Below are 23,409 nucleotides of genomic sequence, written 5' to 3' on the forward strand. Positions count from 1 at the left end.
CGCACACGCTACCTGAAGGCATCAATTTTGCAGGATTCGAGACCCTCGTTATGTAATGAACGAGAAAACAGGGGGTCAACCGAGGGGCCCAATTTTTGTTAATTATTTTAGGAGATGCCAACAAAAATACTTAGGAAAACATAGGGGAAAATACTTGTACTTACCAAGTGAAGAAAGAAATGATAAATTAACGTCTATGAAAGTGGATGAAAAGACAACTCGGTTTCCCCATCCACACAGAGACACCCAAGAAAGTGGATGGGAAAACCGTGCCGTGGTAGCTTAGTTGGTTAGAACATCGCACGCGTAACGCGAAGACGTGGGACCGTTCCCCACCTGCGGCAGGTTGTTTTTTCGTTGACAATAATTGCCGTTAATTGATAATTTCTTTAATTCACTTGGTAAGTATAAGTAATTTCGCCTATGTTTTCCTTGGTGTCTTTGTTGAGTTTTCATGATATGGCTAAAGGTTGTCATGCTGCACTGCCAGACAGACCTATAGGCAATCCGCTAACCAACAGAGGAGTTCCACACTCAACCGCTGCATCTATGGCGAGCCATATTACGACACATTTCGTTGGTGTCGATACTACAAGTGACTTCTCCGAAGTACTGTTGACCAATAGTGGCGCGAAATATAGGAATCTACTCAAGTGACATAAAACACTAGTTCGGAAGTTTTGTTGAGAGCACTACTATATGCATTAAGTTGTTCGTTGTGGATAGGTAGAATTTTACTTGTGTAAGCACAACATCTGCAAAGCAACTTCACGCAGCCTATAGTATTGCGAAGAAGACATCGCAACCAAAGTCGCCGTTTAAAAAAAGGATACTGTTTGCGCGTAACACAAAGGAAGAAAAGCAGTAACCGAAACTCCCGTGAAATATTGGTCGCACCTTCATATGCAAATAATACTGCATGAGTCAGAGATAAAGGTTAGGTTCGCCTTAGCTCCCGCAATTTTTGTCACTTAGAGCAGCTGATATTAAGCACCAAATCACTCAAGACACTGCCTTATCTGCAAGACACCTTTTCTGATTTCTAATTTTATACTGCCACCGTGTTATTTTTATTAATAGCTGCGTTGTACAAGAGGCAATTTTACTAAAGAGAAAGCAGGAGAGAACGGCCCCGAGAGCGTGTTTCTAGCCTGGTATTCTATACATGGTCAAGGGGACATGAGAGATACCCAGAAAGAAAAAGGTAGACGGCAACTGACTATAGCTCACTGAGCTACTCCTACAGATTATATAGGATGCTATACAGACTATACATAGTTTGTCTATTCTGTAGGCGCACTACACGCAAGAGTAATGTATTCACGCCATAACGCTCTGGTGCCAACACAGTTATGCGTTTGTACCTACGAGGCGTAGCGAAAACCTGGAATGACTTAAGAATCACCCAAAGAGCGCACCGGCCCAGGGATGAGTGGAGAGTCAGTTTTTTGACGTCTTTCTCAGAGAATAAGCTCCAGAGTTGGGACAGCGGTATTGCCTTCAAGTATATTTCCGGTACTCTGGCAGCGTACTTTTTTGAGAAGAGGATGCCGCTAATGTTGCTTACTCCAAGTTATCAGATTCGTCGCTCGTACATCTGATTATATTGTGATTGCCCAAGAGCATGCAGCACGATGTCCAACTACGAGCGTTGCACACTGCTGATGATATGCTTACAAATATGAAATATCTATGCACTCTGCAGCGTCAAGAGAGTGCTTCTAATGACTACAGTACCTAATCCAATGAAGATCACAAAGTTGATCGGGAGGCCATTGACACCAAGTTGACATCGGGAGGTCATTCTTTCTCATTTCAAGAGACCATCTTATTTACCGAATATGCCAAGCTGGTGTACATTTCTCTACAAGCCAATGGGAGGGACGTCAAGGCTTTAGTCTATAGGGGAGCTTCGATAACAGTTGTAAGGAAATGCGAAACGCTCGACCTAAGCATCGTGGAAGATTGTCCTGTTAGGCTGTATGGTTACGACAGAAAGAAACAGAGGTGTAATGACTAGGCTGAAGTGTTCATCGCGTGAAAAGGGAAAAACACCTCAACTAAGGGTGTCGTACTCAATGGAGTAAAATATCAGTTGCTCTTGCCTCTCCCGCTCATGCAACAGCTACGACTTAACTTCTACTAGGATGGGGAAGTTACTACTCGAGACGACCGCAAAATATCTTCGGTTTTCTTTGCTGAACCACAACCGAAACCCACTACAGCGGTGGACGTCATCAAGCTGTACCCAGAGCTAACATGTGCCGGGGGCTATACAAAGGTCCCATCAAAGTTTGAAGTACCGTTTGAACTTCGCGACAAGACCGTAGTGAAACACAAGGCCTGCGATATCTTGCGATACAAGAAACGTTGGTTGAAGGAAGAAATACAGAAGATGCTCGACGCCGGTGTAATCCGCCCATCAACCTCTGTATTTGCTTTTCCGATCATCATTGCTCCTAAAGGAAATGACACATTTCGTTTCTGTACTGATTACAGGCAGGTCAACAAACAGACTCATTTCCCTTTCCAATGCCACTTACCGACAAACTCATCAATCAAACCAGGGGCTGGTATAAGTTTTCTCAATTGGATCTGTGCAAAGGCTGCTTACAAGTGTCACTGTCACAGAAGACTAAAAAAAGATTTTCGCGTCCGATACACCATAATACATACAAATGTAACAGACAACGTTTAGGCTGGAAGAACTCGCCCGCAAGACTTCACAAGGTGATGAGCAATGTTTTAAATCATATATCGTAATTTTTTACAATGATTACTTTAATGACATCATTGTGCATTCTACGTATGAACAGGAGCACAACGAACACCTGGCGAAGGCCTTTCAAGCCCTTAGTAATACCAATTTGAAGATAAATAAAAAAAGAATTATTTCTTTCAGCCGAAGGTCCTTGTTCTTGGTAGAATGTTCGACGGTGCTACCTAACGTACCAAACAAAAATCTGTACATCGGATTACCTTACTTGAGAAGCCACATGACCTTCATTCGCTGTTAGTTTTCCTTGGACTAGCAGGCCACTTGAGGGCTTTCATTAAGGATTTTGCAAAGATGACAAAGTGCCTGACCGAGCTGACAAAGAAACGATGTTTCTTTTATTTGGTCCGATAATTGGGATGTGAAGTAGTCTATAAAGAACTAGTGCGCCTACTCTCGTCTGACCCAGTACTAACTCTACCTGACTTCAGACTGGCGTTCGAAATTAACACAGATGCTTCACATTATGGTACAGGGGCAGAGGGACTGTATCAGAGGGACTGCAGTTCTCAACTAAATCGACAACTTCGAGCCGTTGGGTACCATTCCTACACCTTTAACACGTCTCAGCTCAACTACTTACGACGGAGAAAGAGGTCCTTGCCGTCTTCATGGCAGTGCGATACTTCAGATCTTACATAGACTGCAGACAATCGAAGCTGTTTACGGACCATCAGGGTCTGACCTATCTCCTCAGTCAGTGGGAGCCGAGACGAAAGCTGGCGCGCTTGATAAACGAACTGCAGCAGTATGATTTAAAGGTTACACACCGGGCAGGCAGCGGGTTTCCGGATGCAGATGCGTTATCTAGATTGGCAGTCGAAGTTAGACGCGAAGTGTTAAACATCACAAAGCTATGAGAACAATGCGAAAGTCTATAGTACGCCAATGGAAGGTCCGTGGCACCGGAGACTCTCGTTCCGAAAAAGCCCCACATGTACCTTGACACTCCCGACTCTGGCGGTCATGATGGTTTCTGGCGAACATATCATAAGCTTCAACGGAGGTCCACGTGGAAGAATATGAAGAGACATATAGACAACTATGTTCGGTCATGTCACTTGTGCCAGGTCGATAAGGCAAAGTCCTGGCCACGGCCGGACGAGCTCATATTACCGCTTAACTCAGACGCACCTTTTGAAGTAGTGCATATCGACTTTGCGCAATTGAAAAATAAGAGCGAAAGTGTGCGCCAAACACAGTCATTTCTCGTGGCAATCAACCAATGCACAAGAATAGTAGCTGCATACTCTGGAAAAGAAGATAGAAATAGTATTATTGCTTTTATTGACCGATCGATGTTTTCGAATTTGAAAGTCATAGTCTCTGACAATGCATGCGCATTCATGAGCAACAAGTTTTAGCAGTGGACAGACACTCACGGCGCTGCTCTCCGTGTCACCCCACAAGCCAATGGATTGGCGGAGAGGTTTATACGTGATATAAAGCACTTTATGTCAATGTACGCAAATTTCCAAATAGGATGGAAGTACTGCCTAGAAGCAGCCGTTGCACACCACAACAGTACACATACAACAAGCCTTGGATGTAGCCCCCATTTCACCGCGTATGATGAAGTGCCGAAACTGTCCGCCGTCCAGGATCTTGGAGTTTCTGATAAACTTCAGCTCACTGAACGAACAAAAACCACCGAGGAGCGCGGCAGGTACCACGCAGCGATGAAACGGCAGCTCGACCAGAGGCATCGTAGACATATACCTGATATCGAGTTTAACAACTTCGTTCTGGCCCGAAAGGGACCACCAAGAACCGACTTAAAAATTCTTGGTCCGCTCTAGGTCTTGAAAACGTGTGTACAGCAAGGCGTATTCAAGATTGCTGGGTGAATGAACAGTGGACAATGAGGGATTGCAGTTGTGAGCAACGCCCTTTCGTGTCACCCGTGGAGGGATGAGACTTAATATAGGGGCAGGGTAAGGGAGAAGAAGAGGAAAGGTTGGGAGAAGGAGAGAAGAAGTGACAATAAACAATGATGGATACCTTTTCATACTAACTTATCTCAGTTTCATTACATAAATGATAGCTCGAGAATGCTAACCTTTTTTTTTCTATAGCATAGTTCAATGCGCAGATAGGAGAGTTACACAAAAGGGAGTTGACATTGTCTTCACTGTACTTACGCGCAGCGATGGTGATTATGAAAGTCCTAAGTAGACATTTAAAAAATTAGACTAAAGAAACCTTTAGTTACGAACCCCATTATTGTCAATGCATGTAGCGCGATTAGGAAAGACCACTGTCGTTGCTTCATGCACCGAAACGGAAACGCACTGCAACTGAGTATATTGCCTCGATGCCTTGCATTTTGCGGTGGCGACAAAGCAGGCTGGAAGTGGAAGTCTCTCGTGCACTACAGTCGCACAACGCAGTCAGTCAAGTTAATTGTGAGGATTTATTTGGCTCCTATGCTGCTTTGAATTACTTCGGGAGTTTCAACGAATAAGAAATTATATAACTCCCGCCATGGAGCGGCCAATACCTAGCGTTGCCCAGTTTTGTAGGGCAAAGTATGAAACTCCCGTTATATGTGTCATTTGTTGTCGGAGCTAAATAAGAAAGCAGCAAGTATGCCATGACGCATACACTTAAACATGTCACTTGTTTCTAGGCATAAATATTTTACGTAAAAGTCAAGCTTCAGTCATACAAATAACTTCATGCTTCCCATGTTGAAGGTGACATATTGAGTGGTCCAATTTACATAAACTTCACCTGGGCAATTTCATGCGACAGTGCGATTTAAACTCTTCTCTCTCTATATATATTTCTTTCACTCACACATCCCCGTCCCCGCATGTTCGGTAGCAAACTAGACAAAGTCTAGTTAACCTTCCTGCCTTCCTCCCCTCCCTCTTTCTTTCCGTATTGACATGCGGGGTAGAAAGAAATGTGGACACTGCATATTGCTGATGTCATTTATCAATATTCTAATTTAAATATGTTCCCCTCCCTTTTATTCTCTCTTTATGAGAGTACATGCTACAGTCGCGGAAAAGGGGCTGCGCAGTAATTCGCATTGGTTTGTGGAACACCTGAGAATAAAAGCAGCTTTGAGCTGCCTGTTCTCAGAATGTGCTATGAAATAAGTTAGAGTGCGACTTCATTGCTTAGTGGCTGGGCGTCCCCTCGTCCTGCACCAAAATGTCACAAAACTGCTGTTACCACTAACGTATTTCATACGCAACCACTTCGGGTAATTTCGTACTTTGCTAATTTTAATATTTATCAACACCAGTTACTGGAACTGGTTTACCAAATTGGGGGGGTGGCTGGTGGGACGCACGTGAAAGGGGGTGGAACAAATGGTAGGAAACAGGTTTACTGATAAGCCAAAATATTCAGATATCGTACAAATATAGATGTGTAAGAACAGGTCTCCGAGAGTTAGCGTCATGCGAGCATCAACCTACACGACGGTAGCTGTCTTGCGGTGGAGCGCAGCTACAGAAGTAGCAACGGCACGCTCATGTCTACAGATCATACCCTTGTTCGAGCATTGTATGCTCCGCTGTTTCAATATGCTCCACGTAGACCTTGCTGCTTGTTTGCTTCGCATGGAACCAGAAACATGCACATGCTCCTGCCCGCAGCATGTTTATAGTAGGCAGTTGTACATGGTAGATAAATAGTAACACTTACGTCGAGTTCATTGCAATAGGCTGTCAAATGGTCGAGAACGAGGGCGCTATGCAAGTATACCCCAATATTCACTGGCTTCACAGTAGTGGTCTGCCACCTGTATATGCTGGTCGGCGCTCCCGTCAGAGCATTTACATATTGGAGAACTCTACTTGTTGATTTGTGCAATAGCGAATGAGTTGTATTGTTTTGTAAATGAATAATTTTTTGCTATTTGCCGTACGCAAATTCGCTCGTAAATTTGTCATTGTGATATCTGCACAAAGGCATTTTTTTGCATGACTTAATTATGATTGTGTATTTTACGTTACTGATGACAAGAGAGGTGTTCTCAAGTATAAACAATGACGCTGAAGCCAACGCTTCGACCAAAGGTCATGCCATCGCCAGGGAAGCAAGAGGCTGGTGAACTGATGAAGACAGGTCTCCTTATGGAAAGCTTGGCTTCAGCGACATCCCTCGTTGTTTCGCAGGTAAATACGTAACTAAGAGCGTCTCATGAGCGTAGTGTATTCTCCTTCCTTCTTGTGTTGTCCTTTCTGCGTTAGGTTTTTATTGCGAAAGCAATACTGCTCGCACTTTCGGCCCATCGGTGGTCGTGGCACCTCCTTACACAGCTGCGCGTCACGTGACCGTGTGACGTCACGCCACACCGAGAGACGGGGCCCTAGCTAGCGGCATCGATGGTGGAGGCGAAGCCTTGCGCGCCGCTGCTGCAGCGCTACCGAGAGAGGACTCTCGCTGGTGGGACGTCACGCTAGGAGGATAAATGGGGCTACAGCTCGGCTCCTCGCAGTGGTCGGCGCGCTGCCTTGCGCTATGTCGGATGATGTATAGCCGTAAGTTTAAGAAAGGGCAACCATGTCCACACCATCAGCCAAACCAAGGCGCAGCCAAGGGTATTGCTTTCGCAATCTTCCAGGCTTAACCAAGCTAAGCCTTTAGTCAATTTTTTTGTATTGATGCACTAACCTGCCTTTCAATGTATATTACGGAGACCTATCAGATTCCGCGACTTGACAGAGATACGTGCCTCGTCGTGCACTCTACCGGCCCGTCGCAAATGGGCTCAGACAATCGCGGCTAATTTTTTTTTTGCTCATAATAGGCATAGTATAACCCTAAAACTAGTGGCTTGCCAAGGCCATAGATGACTGCGGCAACGAGGGCAAGAAATGTGCCAGAAAGAAGCTCCGCTGTGTTTTTCTACACTTACACCTGTGCGCCAGTGTCGTTATTGTGAACCTTTACAAGCGTGCAATGTTACATCTGCTTTAACAGAAAATGTATAATCTTCCTTCTCTATCAAAGTAAACATTGTTCATTACAATGTTTCAGTTGCGAAATTCGATCGCCTTTGGCTGCTACTTACACAACCCTCCCAACATTAGGTACTAGAAACGTGTATTATCAAACAGAAATAATAGGTCACATATGTGAATTTTTTCTGCAGCTTCCCATGAAAAGGACAGATCGTTAACCCTTTACTGCCTTTCCCGGATTTCACAGTAATAATGACTTCCCTGCTGATGTCTCCTCGACAAATAACGTACAAGTGGCGCGAAAATTAACGTTACAGGATGACGCGTAATATATCAGTAAGTTGCATGCTCACGCTCGTCTTCGGTAAGTTCAACAGTGCTTGGAGATGGACCCTCGCTGGCGTGGAAAGCGACGTTCTTCCTAAAAAAAGAAGAAAACATGATTCTAACAACGTACAACATTTTGTTTATTAGGCTGTAGGGTTATAACACACTCAGCCACAATATAATTATGTAAAAATATGCATACCAGAAAGGCTAAGATGCGCCCTTGCGTGTGGACGCTCGCACGGAGGGCGAGTGAAAAGAAGGGGCAGAAGTAAACAAGAATTCTGGTGGACGGTCAATTGTCTCTCACTTTTACAACGGCGCAGCCGCTAAACGACCCTTTGTTCGACGATCCACCCTCTACGACCGTATTGCGGAGGGGGTGCAACCTCAGGCATGCTGCTTCATCTCCTGCAGCGCTTGCGGCACCACTCGGTCACGGCGCCCGCATTTCCCCGGCCTCTAATCTGGTCGCCGCCCCGCCTGGCATCGCAACTCCTCCAGTCATGGATTCCCCCTCCCGCCGCTATGCATAGCACCTTTAACCGTCAAAGGTCGCCCTACGCACTCAGTTAGAAGTGGTTTGCGCTGCCCTGACTTAAGCGGCTACTACATTGTCAGTCGACGCTGTCCATAGCCATTCGACTGCGGACTCTAGCGAAACGGCTATGGTCACAAAGGCCATAGCAGCGCTCGTCAAGCACCTAGAATACGTCACGGTTTCCGTCACTACAGCCCTTGTGCGTAGCGCAGTTCCTACATCATCTACCCTGGAAGTTCTAGAGTTTCGTGGCTTCGACGACCACTCGTTGATATGTGTGCCGCTGAGGAGATAGGCGGAACGGAAGCCTACCGTGATGGCTGAACACGTACTGGAAATGTTCGACGCGGGCACCATTTAACCCCCATCCAAGCCCGTGGGCAGCGCCTGTCGTGCTTCTTCGGAAAAAGAATGATTCTGAGATTTTCTGTCGACTACAGTCAGCTCAATAAATGTACGACACCCGACACATACCCACAAATACAAATTGATGACGCTATTGATATGGTCCGCCATTCCAAGTTCTTCGCTGGATTTACGTGAGGGATACTTCCAGATAAACGTGACGGAAGAATATAAGTGCAAGGCAGCCTTTACAAATCTTTACAAAACTGCCTTTACAAGGCAGTTTGTACAAATCTAGCCACATGCTGTTCGCATTGCACACGGCTCCTAGTGCCTTTTAGCTTGCCATAAATTACGTGCTAGGACCGCTGAACAACCAAGCTTGTGTCGTCAATCTGGACGAAATCCTGGTCGTTCGCGCAACGGAAAAACAACATCAGCGCAATTTGACGAAGTACCACACGAGCTCCATGAGGCTGGGTTTCGGTTGAACTGCGAAAACTACCAGTTTGTTCTCTCCAAGATTTCACATATAGGACATACTAAAGGCATTCAGCGGCACCAGGAGGGAATTGCTGCTGTGGCGAAATATCCCACACCAACTTGCCTGAAAAAAATTCAGCCGTTTATTCCCCTCTTCGCATCGACCACTACTCCTCTGACCTATTTACTTAAAAAGGGACTTTCTCTTGAATAGGGCACCCAAGAAGAAATATCATTCCGAACTTTAAAACAGCAGTTAATGCACTGTCCCGTACTAAGCCAGTTCAGTGACGATGGTCTACGTAAGTGCATACCGATACCAGCCAGATGGGCCTCGGAACAGCGCTAGTGCAACGTGGCAATGATGGCATTGAATGTATTGTCCAAAATGCGATCCCAAAAGATTAAGATACCGAGCGCCACTACCACTCCAATGAACTGAAATGTGTTGCAGTGGTATAGAGCGTGAATGTCAAATTCAATCGTTATCCATTTGGGCGAAAGCTTATGGTCGTGATCAATAATGAAGCATCAACATGTATGTTTTTCATGCAGCACCTGAAACACAAGTTTGCCCTATGGATTACCACGCTTGAAAAGAACTATTTTGATGTGCGCCACCGTGCTGGCGGTCAAAACAAGATTGCCGATGCTCTCTCACGGATCCCCCTTCACCGCGTGTGGCAGAACGAGAAGAGTCGTATTTTTTCTCTCAACAAGCCAAACTGGAGTACAATGACTTAACAGCCATCATTGCCTCAATCGCTGCTGCAGGAAAGAATCCAACATCTGTATTACGATATGACACAGTGTATCGGCATCAATGGCACAAGCGCGACTCAGAGAAACATCACTTCCTAGCGATTCCGAATTGCTTTAAATCGAAACTATTGCGGGCCATTCATCACACCCTGGAAGGAGGGCAAGTCGGCCAAAGAGCCACGCTTGGCAAAATAAAAGAACGCCTCTGGTGGCCTAAGACGGAAAGCAATGTCCGCTCCTACATCTTCAGTTGCGAAGTGTGTCAGCAACATAAACAGCTACCAGGAGGCCAGCTTGGATTACTGACGCCTATTCTGCTGCCAGAAACTATTTTTGGCACTGTTGGCATAGACTACACCGCACCTCCACCGATCCCTACAGCAGGAAATGGCTGTACCATTGCGCCCATGGACTATTTCTTGAAGTACGTCGGAGTGGCCACTGTGCAAACTGTCCCCTCTGGTCAGCTACAAGATTTCCTGACGCTAATATTTGAATGGAGACACGGCCTGCAAAAAATATCAGACCGTGTTACGACATTCCGCAGTCGCGAACTAAGGAATTACGTCAGTAGGGCAAGGATGCATTTCCTCCGCATTTCTTCCTCAGGCAAATGGCCTACGAAACGAACTAGCGAAAGCATCTAGGCACGACTTCCTCCATTTACGAAAATAGGGAAAAAAGAAAAGCCAATTGCGACGCTCACCTGCAGTCAGACGCTTACGCCATTAGCATGGCGCTGCAAACGTCTACCGGGAAACACTCTACGGGAAGGTTCCCCAGCTGCAAGCTGTCCACAACCTGCACACTTCCATTACCATCTCCACCTCCGCTGACCGATCGTCTGTCTTTGAAATAATCAGGAACGCAGCGATCACAAGAACTTCACAAACACAAGATACGCAGGAAAGCCGCTGTGACCGCCGTCATCAACCTGCTCCGGGGTATAACATCAGTGGCGAGGTGTGAGTACGAAGGAGAGTCAGCTCATCGGGCCACAAGTTAGTACCGAGATTACTGAAAGCATAGGAGAGAACACCTGTCGAGTGAGCACCTGAGTTCCAGACACCTGCCTCCGACAGGCTTAAAAGAAATAATTTCACCGTGTACGTGTCACGCCTGAAAAAACGGTTCCAGTAGTTGAAGTGAGCTGTCTTTTTTGAAATGAACTGTCGATTCTTTTTGTTTTCAGGGGCTCTATACTGTAAAACTATTCCAATCTTTTCTATTCCAATGTCTTGACGTCCAATTCGCGTGACCACCGACGCAAGCATCCGGCAGGGACCCGAATGGTTTTCTGAAGATACCAATGAAATGCTCTGCTCATTTATTGGAGGTCACTTTTGTTTGCTTTAAAACAAATAACATTGTCTTCACTGAGCCGCTTGTCTTATCAAATTGGCGGACAAAAGGCGACGAGCATGCTCAAGTGGATAGGGTTTCAATGGTGCAGAGCCAGTGCAGTGAAAATCGATAACCGGATGAAGAAGGTCGTGCCGGCGTCTGCGATTGGTCCGCTTTCCCTTAGTTAGCTTGCAGTGGCTGGTCGGAAATCCTGGCAGCATGCTATGGAAGGTTAAAAATGCTGGCAAAACCTATGCTCAGCAAAGAAAAGTTGGCAGAGCGAGGTCATAAACGTGCCGAAAGTGCTCGAAAGCGTTACACGGCCACGCAAACTAATCCATGCTCTCCTGCAGGTGCGAGTAGCCAGTGCCTGAGCAATGGGCGGGAGCCATCTTTTATTTCTTTTGGAACGGCCTAGCCTGCGGCTATTCAGAAAAAAGTTAAGTGTAGTTCGGCATATTAATGCATCTTTAACGCGTACACGTATCTTTGACGCGGTGAGTTTTCGCGGTTTTGTGACGTCGCGTGACAGGCAGGTGAAGTGGGTCCAGCCCGAAACATGTGACCAATTTCCAAGGGCGAATAACGAAAAAGCGTCGAATCAGAGGTAACTGTTTTTCTTTTCTTCGGTCCAGTCATGCATAATCAGTGTGTTCACGTCATATCAGAAGGGGAGCTAATGAGGTTTGCATGACGTCGCGTGACTTACAGGCGAAGTGGGGGTGGCCCAAAAAAGTTGTTGACCTATCGCGGATGGTTCATTGCAAAATTCCAATAGAAAAGTTTGAAATAGCTTTACGATATAGCGTCCGAGGTCACTTTCACGGGGTGAGTTCTTGCGGTATTGTGACGTCGCGTGACAGGCAGGTGAAATGGCTGCAGCCAGTGACGTGTAGACATTAAAGACGCATAAATATGGCGACTAATTTTTTTTCCTGAATAGCCGGGAACTGCCCCGTTCCGCAAGGGTTAGAAGGTGACTTCCGGTTAATTTTTGTGGTACTAGCTACTGGAGAGAACGAGGAGCATGGATTTATTTGCGTATAATAAACTTTTTTCTGTGGCTGTATAACTTCATCGAGCCCCTTTGGTACTTGTCCGACACCACTTTTCCAACTCGTCTTTGCTAAGGATACGTTATGGCGGCGTTTTTAATGTTCCGTGGCACGCCTCCGCGATTTTCAGCCGGCCACCACAAGCTAAGTAGGAGGTAGCGGATGAATCAGAGACGTCGGCACCACACTGTTCATCTGGTTATCTAGTTCCACTATGATGGCTCAATCCTATCCAAAGAGGGGAAAAAAAATAGCTTTTTCCTAAACCTCCTTGGCCGCATCGAACCCCTTTCGACTTCCGCGTGCTTGTTGCCTCTTTTCAGCCAATCCTATAAGAAAATCTGCTCAATGGTCGCTTTGAAAGAAAAAAAGGTGACCTCCTATAAGCGGGGAGGGCGTTTGCTTGGGCTTTTCAAACAAAACTGCGGGTTAATATCCGATGTTTGCGTCGGTGGTTACGTAAATTTTATGTAAGGAAATTGGAATAAAAACTGATTCGAATAGCTTTACATTACAGGGCCCCAGGTCTGCAGCTTGGCCGAGTGTGGGGGACAAAGAGGCCGTCTTGGGCGCTGGCGCTCGCATAACGAGCGCGAAAATAGAAGAGGCAGAAGTAAACAGGTGTTCTGATGGACGTTCGATTGCCTGTCTTTCTGACAATATATATATGAAGAAGATTTTCATATTCATGTAGATAAAATCACTTACATAATATTTAGGCTTACCACCGCAGTTCGCTCACGGATATACATACGTCAGTTCGTGCCCTTTAGTTCCTGTTGTACAACAGCGTACGTCTCACGTCTCACTAAGGCTAAAATGACGCTTTCGCAAATAAACATTATTGGTGAAAATCAGTGGAACAATCACTAGGCCACAGTTACGGGAACATATACAGTCCTTAACGGACTCGCAATAGCTACAATGTAGCTAGCTGTGAAGCGGTGAACTAGGGTGTATTTGGGGCTTAAGAATCAACCCACAGTCCTCTAGTTATGTGCCGATGTGATTCATTTTGCCGGCGCTGCTTGTTCCCTGCGACATTGCATCCTATTAACATCGTTCGCTACGGGCATCATAATCATCATCATCATCATCATCATCATCATCAGCCTTGTTACGCCCACTGCAGGGCAAAGGCCTCTCCCATACTTATCCAGCTACCCCGGTCATGTACTAATTGTGGCCATGTCGTCCCTGCAAGCTTCTTAATCTCATCCGCCCACCTAACTTTCTGCCGCCCCCTGCTACGCTTCCTTCCCTTGGAATCCAGTCCGTAACCCCTAATGACCACCGGTTATCTTCCCTCGCCATTACATGTCCTGCCCATGCCCATTTCGTTTTCTTGATTTCAACTAAGATGTCACTAACTCGCGTTTGTTCCCTCACCCAATCTGCTCTTTTCTTATCCCTTAACGTTACACCCATCATTCTTCTTTCCATAGCTCGTTGCGTCGCCCTCAATTTAAGTAGAACCCTTTTCGTAAGCCTCCAGTTTTCTGCCACGTAGGTGAGTACTGATAAGACACAGCTATTATACACTTTTCTCTTGAGGGATAATGGCAACCTGCTGTTCATGATCTGAGATTGCCGGCCAAATGCACCCCAGCCCATTCTTATTCTTCTGATTATTTCCGTCTCATGATCCGGATCCGCCGTCACTACCTGTTCTAAGTAGATGTATTCCCTTACCACTTCCACTGCCTCGCTACCTATTGTAAATGTCTGTTCTCTTCCGAAACTGTTAAACATTACTTTAGTTTTGTGCAGATTAATTTTTAGACCCACTCTTCTGCTTTGCCTGTCCAGGTCAGTGAGCATGCACTGCAATTGGTCCCCTGAGTTACTAAGCAAGGCAATATCATCAGCGAATCGCAAGTTACTAAGGTATTCGCCATTACCTTTTATCCCCAATTCTTCGCATCTGCTACGGGCAATCAGATAATAAAGCAAAATCAAGTAAATCTCGCACCGCTTGCCCAACCCGGAACACAACTCCACCTGTCCGTAAGAGTATACTGGCGTTCTGCCGAGGCATTTTGCAAGCGCCTCATAAAGAACAGATCCTGGCTGCAGTTCAGCGACATACAGGGTGTCTTTATGTTTAGAAAATAGAGAATTCTTACAAATCACCTATGGCAGAAAGCATAATTATTATTCCTTGAACTGGATTGCTCAATGTGGTGGACATTACTGGCATGACAAAGTGTAGCGTACAGTTGACAAATAAAAAAATACCAATTCCCTTGTGAAATACCCATTTTCGACACATATTGCAATTGAAATATTTCATCCAAGGAGTTCTCGAGGTAAATACCCTTTGAGCGAAATTTAAGGATTGTACCAGATTTAGGATGTGCACCGTGAAACCTGCGCTGAAAATTCGCCATACTCCCCCTTATTCTTTTGCAAATTGCCGGTTTGTGCATTGAAGCACAATACATACTGAAACTCCCTTGTATTTCATCCCACGTTTTCTTAATGAGTATCTGGAAACTGGCGCTAGCGTATAAATGTGTTCCAAATAGATATGCCGCGTGAACTCAACGTCTACAATTTGTAAATTCCAATATGTGCCTTAAAGTATTAAATAAAAAGTTAATCAGTGCAATTTATTTAGACGTTCTATTATGCTATTCAGTTCCTCCTGCACGTGATGCCCACTTATATAAGTGGTTACGCTCAATGACTATAAATATATTGTCTGCTGCAAGTGATTTTAAAAATTTCATTTTGGTCCCCAAAAATGATAAAGGATACGTGGTATAAATATGCTATAAACTAACATCAGCCCACTATCCCTGGCAATATGGCAGTTTACATATTCCTTAGTTGCTTCCGAAAGCGATCGACAAGAGCGCGCATCAACAACTAACCATGTTCTTGTTTTCTTTCTTTTTCGGCGGCAAAGGGGGGGGGGGGGGAACTGCAGATTATGTGTATTGTTGACTTCGATCACTGGTATCGCAAATATTACCTCTCTTCAATTATGCAAGAAGCTTGAAAAATCTGTTGCTACGCAAGCTTTTAGCCATCTCCCACCGTTGTTCTCCACTTGACAGCACAACCTGCGTTACATGCACCGAACTCATTCATTTGGCACCATAGGGGGGCACTAATTCTCGCGGATCTTGTGCTAATAATTCAGAAGTGCAGCTGGTGACGGCTCCGTCTGATCTATGAAAGAAGAGGACCGCCACTCCACTTTTTCTTTAGATTAGCTGCCTGCATTAACTAAAACATTTCATGTACAGAGTTGGATGTCATCTGTGGCAGATCCTTTGAGGCACATAGCAAGCTATATTGTATCTGTTCGTGTCATTTTCCCACCAAACTGCAAGCCAAAGTGCCATGCACTCTGAACAAAAGTTTTCTCATCATGAGCACACGCCATGTTAATGCGACAGCGTTAAGAAGCCCGTGTCGCAGAAAACCTGGCGTCGGCGTCCCGCATCGGCGTCTGGCGGCCGGCGCCGGATGCCGCGTCGCCAAAAAGATTTTTGAACCACTCATACGGAGGCCATCCATGGGACACAAGGAATTTACTGAACTAATCGAATTTCTCAATCAACAAACCGTGTAAGAACCGTAAAATATGGCATAGAACCTACAGACATGATAGCTCTCGGATTGTAATTTGGCTATACGAGAAAAAAAATGTGTACGCGAAAACTCGAGAGGTGGACGATGAAAGCAGATGCACTTCACATCGGCTCCGTTTTCGTTCAATGATTTCACAAGGAAATCACCGAACATCACCGAGTTTTTGCTACCATCTCACGCAGCAAGTTACCAAGATTCTGCTGATACCAACTTTAAGGTGGGAATCCCATTTTTCGAACTTCTACGCCAAATTTTCTTCTGTGGCACATCGGCAACCGCGGTGGCGGCTGCCGCGAGCTTAGGCCTATAGACTCACCAGCGAAAAAATAGTACGCGTTGCGCGCTGCCACGCTCGCTCGCCGACGGAATACAGGTTCTAGTGCAAGGGGAAAAGATTTCACAAGAAAAATTTGAGGCCGGCACGGGCTGGAGTACCGTCGGCTCGAAAAGGCAAGCCGTGGGGAGAGATCCAATACGAGCAGTTTCGGCGCCCACCTGGCCACCGGTGGAAGGAGGCAGGCCGGCCTGTACAGGAACAATTCAAATTTGTTGTGGGACAGTTGGAGGCCTGTGTCTTCCAGGTAGGACTCCGTTGCGTCTAGGGCTGATTGGAGCGCATGCTATACTTCTGCGAGTGATCCTCCCGGGCACCAGATCGTGATATCTCCGCGTATAGCGGGTGGCCTATAATAGGAATGGATCGGAGACTCTCCGATAAGCCCTTCATGACTACGTTGAATAGCAAGGGGGAGATGACCGCTCCTCGGGGAGTGCCTCTGGCCCATAGTGCGAACTTATCTGACTTGAGTAGCGCAATCCTGATGCTGTCTGTTCTATTCATGAGGAATGATCTAACAAAAGCCTTAAACTTTGCTCCCAGAACTAGGCTGGCCGCGGCCTGCAGGACAAATCGATGAGATACGGTGTCAAAGGCCTTGGTCAGGTCAAGGGCTAAGACCCTCCTAACATCCTAAGTGCTGTTATTGAAAATGTGCTTCTTAGGGAGTAGCGTTGCATGCTGTGTTGCAAGGCCGGGCCTGAAGCCGACCATGTCCTGCGGGAAATGTTCCTTGCGTTCTATGTAATCCAAGATCCTGTGGGGGATCGCATGCTCCGCTACCTTGCCTAAGCAAGAGGTTGGTGATAATCGGCCTTAGGTTGTCAAGGTTTAGGGGCTTACCCGGTTTTGGGATAAGGACAATCGAGACCGCTTTCCACTCGTCGGCGACGCATCCTACTCTCCCAAGTCTTGTTGACCTCTTTCGTTAGGAGGTGAATTAACCTATCATCCAGGTTACTTAGCAGTCTGTTTGAGATGCCGTCCGGACCTGAGGCTGACCTGCTATTTAAGTTGTGAAGCACTGCCTGATTTCGGACTCTGTGAAGAGGTCATCGAGCTCCTTTACCCTGTCACATTCGATTTTAGGGTACTCCTCTGAGCGTGCTGCGCCTAGCGGGAGATATCTATTGGCTACCTCGTCTAAGAGCGTTTCTTCTGTTCCTCCCTCTTGTTGGTGCCTGTTAATGAGGCGGCACAATGTCTGTCTTTGATTGCCTTTGGCGTGCGTGTCATCTAGCAAGTGTTTAAGTAGATTCCATTTTCCCCCTGCGCGCACGCGCCCATTGACAGCTGAACAGATTTCATCCCATTGTAACCTAGCTAACTTTGTGTAGTACTGTTCAATCGCCCTGTTAAGTGCGGCAACCCTCCTTCGCAACGTCCGGTTAAGCCTTTAAAGGGACACTAAAGGGAAAAACGATTTCTTCTGCATCAGTCAATTACCGTTCTACAACACCAAAAACACCACTCTTACTACGATAAGACGTTTGGTAAGGCAGAAAAAGCGCAAGAACAAAATACGGGTGGCGACGCCTACTTAAGTTACCGCACCTGGGGGCTGTGACGTCTTGGATTTTGGTGGCATCTTCTAGGGCCTACTATTTATATATAGCGGTACGGATTGACTACACTGTGTTCTAAAGGAACCAAATATTATATATGGTAAGTTTCGGAAACCTTTATTCAGCCAACGCGGCCCAAATGCGAAAACATACTTTCAAATCCCTGACGTCACGCTGACGTACCGGCACTTGGGTTTCGGCGCGAAATTCAAATACCGATACTTGGACCTTCATTTTCTCATCAAATAATCAAAACATTTTTTTTTAAATGACTGCCTGCAGGGTTCTCAAACAATGCTTCATTAGTCTAAACTGATTTATTGTTTCGCTTTTGTGTCCCTTTAAGTTTTCTATCGCCAAAAAATGGAGGCTTTAGCTTCCAAGACATGTGCGAGGTGCGGGTCCAACCGGCAAACCTCGAGCTCCGTTTGAATAGTTTCGCAGCCTTTTCAACGTTTGCTATGAGTGCCTCGACGAGTTCGCTGAAGCTGGCGTATTCGCCCGTGTCCTCCTTTCTGAGCTTACGGAAAGTATCCCAGTCCGTCACTTTAAATTCCCTGGCCTGGTGGGCTCTGACCTGAAGAGCAACACTAATGATGAAGTTATCGCTTCCCAGATTTTCTTGCTTGTTATCCCAGGTTGTTTGCTCTACATTTATGATAAGGGCCAGATCGGGGGCTGTGTCTCTAGCCGCCGACGTGCCCAATCTCGTGGGAAAACGGGGATCGGGGATGACTGTTAGCGCTAGCTCATCGACTGCCCGAGCTAGATTTGTGCCCTTAGCTGTCTGCCTGATGTACCCCCGTGCGTTGTGTGGGGCGTTGAAGTCTCCCGCGATTACTAACGGTGATTGCCTAGCGAGCGAAGCCGCCTTCATAAACAGGGAGAGGAAAGATTGTCTCTGCTCGGATGGTGGGCCGTAAACATTGAGGATTAACACGCTTAACCTCAACGAGAAGCACCTCCATTCTGCCGCGTCCTGGCTGAATGTCATGTTCAACATATGCGAGCTATTTGCTCACTAGCGCAGCTATACCTCTCTTGTACTCCCCCCTGCCGCCACCGATTTGCAACCGACGAGGGTGGGTGTAACACACAGTGTTTCCTGTAGCAGAATTTCTTGCGGCCTTTCGGCCTGAGCTGTAATGTACTGTTGCAGCGAGGTCTTGCGCCTTTGAAAGCTAGCGCAATTCTAGAAGCGTACGGTGAGGGGCTAGTTGGTATGACATCATGAGAACAAAGAAAAACTGCGCTAAAAAGGACAAGACAGAGAAAGAACCAGTTGTTAGTCTGCGCCTGTGTCGTGTGGTTCTTTCTCTGTCTTGTCATTTTAGCGCAGTTTTTCTTTGTTCTCATAGCGCAATTCCCCCTGCGAAATTACTAGATCTTTTTGAGTGCACGCCATTTTGCTAGTTTGCTTTTTGTGACCCTTTCGGGCCGTACCAGTATCATCATTAGCTTCAGCTTGTGTACGAACCTTTGACTTGGTATTAGTCGCCATCTTGTTCTCAACTGCTACTACTTTATTCTCTATAGCTCCTACTTTACTCTCAAGTGCTCCCATGCGCTGCGCGAGCTGGCTAATGCTTGCCTGATTTTCTTCGAAAATCCTAAGTAACCCTTTGAGCATCTTGTTCTGCGAGCTTTCCGCCCCGGCCATCTGCGAGTCGTCCTCAAGTGGAGGGGGGGCTTACGTTTGACTTTGCTGTCCTCGACCCTGCTGGGAATGGCCAGCGCAACTTTCTGCTTACATCGCTCTTTTTTGAGACTAGCCATCTCCTGACTTAGTTGCTAAATTTCACGCTGTGCACTATGCTCTGGCGATACCGACCGCTCTACCTTTCGGGGTTTGGCCGCCTTGGCGACTCGGTCCGCCCAGGTAGGATACTCCTTAAATCTCGTTCGATACGTCGAGCGCCCTCTGGAAGGGGAGCGGCTCCGTTTGGCGTTGTGCCGCCGCGTAGATGGCGTCCCGGAGTGACCTCTCCCGAGGGTGCTGGCGACGCTGGTACAGACGCTGGAGTCGCGTGACTGCATTCCTCGGGCCACCTGCGTCTTCTCGGCGCGCCGGTGGCGTTGGCGTCTTCTCCTTCTGACGATGTAGGAGACTTGAAATCTGTCTTTGTCCGCAGTGGGATTTGGACCTCCACATAGTGAAGACGTCCGCTGGTGATTTCTGTCCACACGTACGGCACCACTTGCTGTTTGGATTAGGGCAAGCGTCTGCACGATGTCCTAAACCTCCGCAGCCGCAGCAGATCTCCGTGTGTCTCGTGTATAGCGTGTAGCCAAACATGCTCGCGCAGCAACACACATAACTAGGCATCTTCATACCCTTGAACAGTACTACCACAGCCGTGGTGCTCTTCATTCTTTTGTCCTCGATGGCTCCTGGGTTGCGGCGGTTCACGATTATTGGTGGAAGTAGAGCCTCGTTGATATCCACGTCGACACGCCGCATTACACCTTTACATGCATCGTCGGGGGGAGCCGGGTAGATAGAGTTCCGGTACGTGCTTTCGCCTAGGCGGACTTGCTGTGCCTTTAAGTAGGCACACGCATTCTTGTCGTGATGAGTACACACCACTTACATGTCTTGAGTTCCGTTGGGGCAAATGGTGTCCTCTTCGATTGCGGCACGAGCCAAGGCCGCCGCCATGGCTCGTTCGAAACGCATTGCTAACGTTTGCTGAAAGCTTGCTCGAAACGCATTCGGCTAACTTTGGTCACATTCAGGCCGTCTCACGGCCTGACGATGATGCGATACGTGTCCCTCAGCAGTTGAGGGAGCCTTGAGGTGGCGACGACGCCCTGGTACACGCTCCGTGGGGCGGCAGTGCGGCCTCCGTCCTTTCGCTCGCCACGTGCTGGGTTGCCTTCGCGGGTAGTAGTCGCCGCTCTCATCCCCTTGCCTTTCTTGGGGCCATATGTCGTTATCCAGCCGTGGCTGCTTGCTTCTTCTTGAGAGATGTATTCTCCCTCCACGATCTCCATCCTGCGCTCAATCTTGGCCCGAGGTCGCAGGGCTAGGCCTAGGCGCACCCGCGCTGCCTCGCCAAGCGGGTAGGCCTACCGCGTTATCGTTCGCTGTGCCGCGACGTGGTCGGAACCTCCCACACTCGTAAAACGTGAAAAAGTCACCCACCGTGAAACGTCCGGTAAGTGTGAAGTCCTCACAATTTGCTGCGTCGATTAACACATAATTTACTTGGTTTCCAGAAAAGAAGCCAACCGAATGCACTGAAAAAACCAGGAGCCTAAGTAATCGCATCCGCACTAATTGGCGCCCCCTGGCGGTTCCCCGTTTAAGAAGAAGAGAAGAAAAATACCCCCTCAACATTGGTAATATGTAACTTTGGTAGGATTAGTAGTTATGCGAGGGCAGCGGGCAAAATTTTGGGCCCCTCGAAAAACTCTTAAAGCGCTCCGGATGGCACACGTAAGTTATTGCAAAGACCACAATTAAGTCACACACTATATACTTTGCCTACACATCACCCTTTTTTTTTTCAGCCAAAGATACGCGTTGTGAAACAAATTGTTCATCCTAATCGCTGGGAAACACATCATAAGAGGACCCTATAAGACCTTAGTGCACTTCGTAGATCTGTGTTCCACAATTTTTACATTCCGTCCACATGCATTTAAGTTCTCGCATATATTTGCCATAGCGTTGCCCCAATGTTCGCTATATTTGATCTCGGTGACGTTTGCAGACGTAATTTATTGCCAGAAGCACAACTGACGAACACACATTGAACTTTACGTACACATTACCCTTCACGTTCACCATTATTTCGCCAAATATGAACGAGGTACTTTCTTTATTGCATTGAGGGCGTAACAGAAACTAACAAACCTCTTACGATGCATGAAAATACTGAAAAATCAAAGGTTCAGTAAATTTTTCAGGTGCTTGTAATTATACCAGCGACAAAAATTGCGAATGATGGTTACTGCGTTATTACAGAGGTTTAACTACGCTGAATAAGGATCCGGAAATCACTCGGTCTTAGGTAGAACATTGCTGCTTGCAAGAGGGGATACGCCAGCAGGTTATAGTTACCATATTGCTGACATGGAAACGCTCCATAGCTAAGCGCACTACTGACACATATGGCCTTTGATAAATGGGATTATACCTAGCGTTCAGAAAAGATGGTTAAAGAACATAAGTGCTTATAACGAAGTTTCTAGAAGATGCCTTAGCGATCACGGCAGTAAAAATCATGCATTGTTGCAGATGACAACGCTGGAAAAAAAAAAACATGGGCGAACTTACTTTTGTCCACCGTGGTGTCCTTTAAAAATGACAACGTAAGTAACCTTCTTGGCTTCGGGATCATACTCCGTACGTTTCGCCGAGAGACATTCAAATACGGTGTCGTTATTCGTGTCAGATATGGTGACGACATATGGGAAACGTCCGAAAACCTGGAATGAAGACGCATGTTTCGGGAGTTAAATAGCCAACAAATGCGGAAAAATAAACAATACGGAAATAAATACATAGTATATGACTAATGAATCACTATCCTTAACTTAATATTACTTGCCTGATGTGTGAGCTTTCGCACTACAGAACATCGCTTTTAGAATCGAGTAAGCCTTTGTCAGCTGTGGTGTACTTGTACCCATTGCACTACGAATATCCTCTGTAGATCCCGATTAGATCCAAACGTCCAAGTCCCAGTTAAGCGCGGGATACATGGAGCGTCCTTTCACGGCGAACATCGCGCGGCGGAAATAGACGCGGCGGGACGACGCCGGCGGTTCGCTGGCTTCGCTTACATGCAGCGACAAACGAGCGGACGCCGCCGCGCGCCCGCCGCATTGTTGCCAGACTTTACGAATGTGTTTCAGGATAACAAAAAAAGAATAAGCAGAATTTTCATTGTATTATTTATTGTTACTGACTAAACAACTTCGAAAAAAAATTCATAGAGACGCTTACGAACGATTTCGACACATTTCATTTAGCTGCAAGCATTTTAGCGGGCTGGCTTTGCGCCGTCTGGCGGGTCTGGCTACGTTGAGTGACTGGCACAGTGGAGTGCAGGCGTTGCAGAAGGTTTTGTGGATCTCCAACAGCGACGTTTACTTTGCGTAAAAATAAATTGTGGTTATTGATATTTACTTCAGTGTCGGTTCCTGTTTTAAAGCCTCCTCCAAAAACTAGCGTTTTGTACTGCAGCTGGAGAGGATAGAATTATCGATATTTGGCGTGAAATGGGCCGCTCTTGTTCTCGGTGCCCCAGGCATTGCGTGCGCCGCCTGGGCCCACACAGATGCAAACAGCCAGGAGAACAGGCATGGTCGGCTTCAAACTATAATGCGTCGTTCCTCTTT

At 46.7% G+C, this 23,409-nt stretch overlaps 1 long non-coding RNA gene across 1 annotated transcript in view; it reads right to left on the reverse strand.

Moving 5' to 3' along the window:
- Nucleotides 1–22,757, reverse strand: part of LOC126535315 (uncharacterized) — a 79,392-nt gene extending 56,635 nt beyond the window's left edge. The window contains exons 1-2 of the long non-coding RNA XR_008613377.1: nucleotides 22,343–22,757; nucleotides 8,052–8,119 (exon numbers count right to left, since the gene is read on the reverse strand). This is a non-coding gene — a long non-coding RNA (uncharacterized lncRNA). The remainder of the gene's footprint in view (nucleotides 1–8,051; nucleotides 8,120–22,342) is intronic.
- Between the last annotated feature and the right edge of the window lie 652 nt (nucleotides 22,758–23,409).

This window comes from Dermacentor andersoni, chromosome 7 (assembly GCF_023375885.2).
Source record: "Dermacentor andersoni chromosome 7, qqDerAnde1_hic_scaffold, whole genome shotgun sequence".
In the NCBI taxonomy this organism is placed as follows: Eukaryota; Metazoa; Arthropoda; class Arachnida; order Ixodida; family Ixodidae; genus Dermacentor; species Dermacentor andersoni.